We start from the raw sequence: 2,544 nt of genomic DNA, 5'->3' as shown, positions 1-2,544 counted from the left end.
CTGGGTTGAAGAGGAAAATGCACAGCTAGAAGGGTGTAGAGTCTTCTGAACATAGAGATGTGACAAAGCTGGAGGGACAGAGTAGGGGAGGTACTTTTAGAGGGGTGTGTAGATTGGGATTTTGAAAGGTGAGAGAAGAGTGTGGGGGGACTCTTTGAGGGGTTGGTTAAGTGGGAGATGGGAGGGTGGGTGAGAAGATAAGGCAACAAGGATAGAGTAAAAAAAGAGGCTGAGAAAGAAAACGGTAAAAATAAGATGGAGGGAAATTCACAAATAGTAATTATAATTTTGAATGTGAAGGGATGGTTACGGCAGTTCTATTTGTGGTAACAAAGAACTGGAAATTATAGGGATCCCCATCAATTACAGTATGAGTGAAAAAGTCATGGTGTATGGTTGTGATGGAATACTATTATGCTATAAGAAATGATGAGCTTATGCTCACTTTGGCTGCACACATATCAAAATTAGAATGATATGGAGAAGATTAGCATGGCCCCTGCACAAGGATGCCATGCAAATTCATGAAGTGTTCCATATTTTTATGTATGGAGATCTCATTTAAAACTCCAGCTGTGATTATCGATATGGCTTACAACATTCAGTGCCTAACAAGAGACAACCACAACCCTATATATTGGTATCAACAACTTTGGCCCTTGCAAAAGAGCAAGAAATCTAGAAACTTTAGCTACTGGTAACATAGTCTTCATCATGTGTGAAATATCCATTTATATAAGATCTGGCACTATTCATTAATGGTATAATTTAGAGGGGGTTTTTTAAGCTTTATTCTGTTTTTCATGGTGGCTTGCTGTTTAAAACACATGACTGCCTAGGGCATATTTTGGAGAAACTTGGCAAATGTTGCTAAGAAGGGCAAAGGATCTGTAATTTCATTAGCACTGGTGATTCTTAGAACCAATCTGCAATCTACTAGATAAATCTAAGGGACTAGTTCATTGAGGTGAATGGAAGTTAGTGACTGACCCAGAGTCACACAGCTAGCAACTGTTGGGGGTGGAATTTGAACCCAGGTCTTCCTGACTCCAAACCTCATACAGAATCTACTAACAAGTTCCCTGTACCAGAGCCCTCCATAATATGGACACTTAGTAATTTTAAGCTAGGATTTATATGTGTCTTCAGAAGCCTTTCTAATGATCTGTTCCATCTTCTAAACACAGACAGTTCATTAAAGTCAATGAACAATTTTAAAAAACAAAGAAATGATGAGTTTGATGAACTTAGAAGGGTACGAAAAGACTTGCAAGAAATGATGAAGAGCTAAGTGGGAAGAACCAGGAGAACACTGTATACAGTAACAACAGTATTATTTTTAAGAACAACTTTGAACAACCTAGTAATTTTGACAATTATACATACACAAATTAAAAATAAATGACATATGAAGAAAATGTTATCTGCATCCTGAAAAAGAACTGATAAATAGACGTATATAGAAAACAATTTTATATACAAACATGTATATATATGTATGTATGAATGTATGTATGAATGTATGTAAGTATGTATGTATTTGTGTCTATTGCCATCTTGGGAGGGGCAGGGAGAGAAGAAAATAAATGGGGAAAAAAGGGGGGAAATTTACATGATGACTTCATTGTATATTTGGAGAAAATAGCAAGTTTTACATGGTAGGTTTGCAGTTTCATGCGCAATCATCTTTTTATTGTAGTGTGTTATGTTTTGGTTTTTTGTTTTTGTTTTTTAGGCAATGGGGTTAAGTGACTTGCCCAGGGTCACACAGCTAGTAAGTGTTATGTTTCTGAGGCCAGATTTGAACTCAGGTCCTCCTGAATCCAGGGCTGGTGTTCTATCCACTGTGCCACCTAGTTGCCCCCTATTATACTGTGTTATGAAAGTGCTTGTTTTGTTCCATGAGTGGAAAATAAATAATTTTTTTTTAAAATAGGGTATATGTGACCCCTTCACAGGATTCATCATTCACATTAATCTATACCTAGCTATATTGACTTTTAGACCCCTATAACATTCTATCTTATCTTTGTATCCATTGTAACCCACCCTCATACCCAGTTGATTGTAAGTCTGTAACGACAAGGGCTATGTCATCTTTCATTTTTGTACCTTTAAAATGGTGTCTTTGCACATGATGATTATTTGTTGTAATAAATTAAATCAAATTGGGAGAAATGAAAAAAAAATCCACTTGATGATGTCTAGTAAGGAGGAACCTAAGCTTAGACCACTTTTGGATACTTGTAATTGTGAGGAAGTTTGTGTCTCTATATCAAGTTGAAAACTTGAATTCTACCTTCCTCCACTTCCACCCATTTCTTCTAGTCCTTCCCTTTTGGGATCAAGCCAGAAACAAGATGGACCTTCTTTCCATATGTCGGCTCTCTCAATCTCTGTCTCTGTCTCTCTCTCTCTCTGTCTCTGTCTGTCTCTCTCTCTCTCTCTCTCTCTCTCTCTCTCTCTCTCTCTCTCTATATATATATATATATATATATATATATATATATATATCAATCTATCTCTCACTCTCTCCCTTCCTCC

At 36.8% G+C, this 2,544-nt stretch overlaps 1 non-coding gene across 1 annotated transcript; it reads left to right on the top strand.

Moving 5' to 3' along the window:
• Nucleotides 1–439: 439 nt before the first annotated feature.
• On the top strand, nucleotides 440–544 carry LOC144454917 (U6 spliceosomal RNA). Its single transcript, XR_013483465.1, has one exon. It is a non-coding gene; the product is annotated as a U6 spliceosomal RNA (small nuclear RNA).
• The last annotated feature ends 2,000 nt before the right edge of the window (nucleotides 545–2,544 follow it).

This window comes from Phascolarctos cinereus, unplaced genomic scaffold (assembly GCF_003287225.1).
Source record: "Phascolarctos cinereus isolate Bilbo 61053 unplaced genomic scaffold, phaCin_HiC Scaffold_7;HRSCAF=346, whole genome shotgun sequence".
In the NCBI taxonomy this organism is placed as follows: Eukaryota; Metazoa; Chordata; class Mammalia; order Diprotodontia; family Phascolarctidae; genus Phascolarctos; species Phascolarctos cinereus.
Note: the sequence above shows the minus strand (reverse complement) of the source record. Positions and strands in the feature narration are given on the sequence as shown.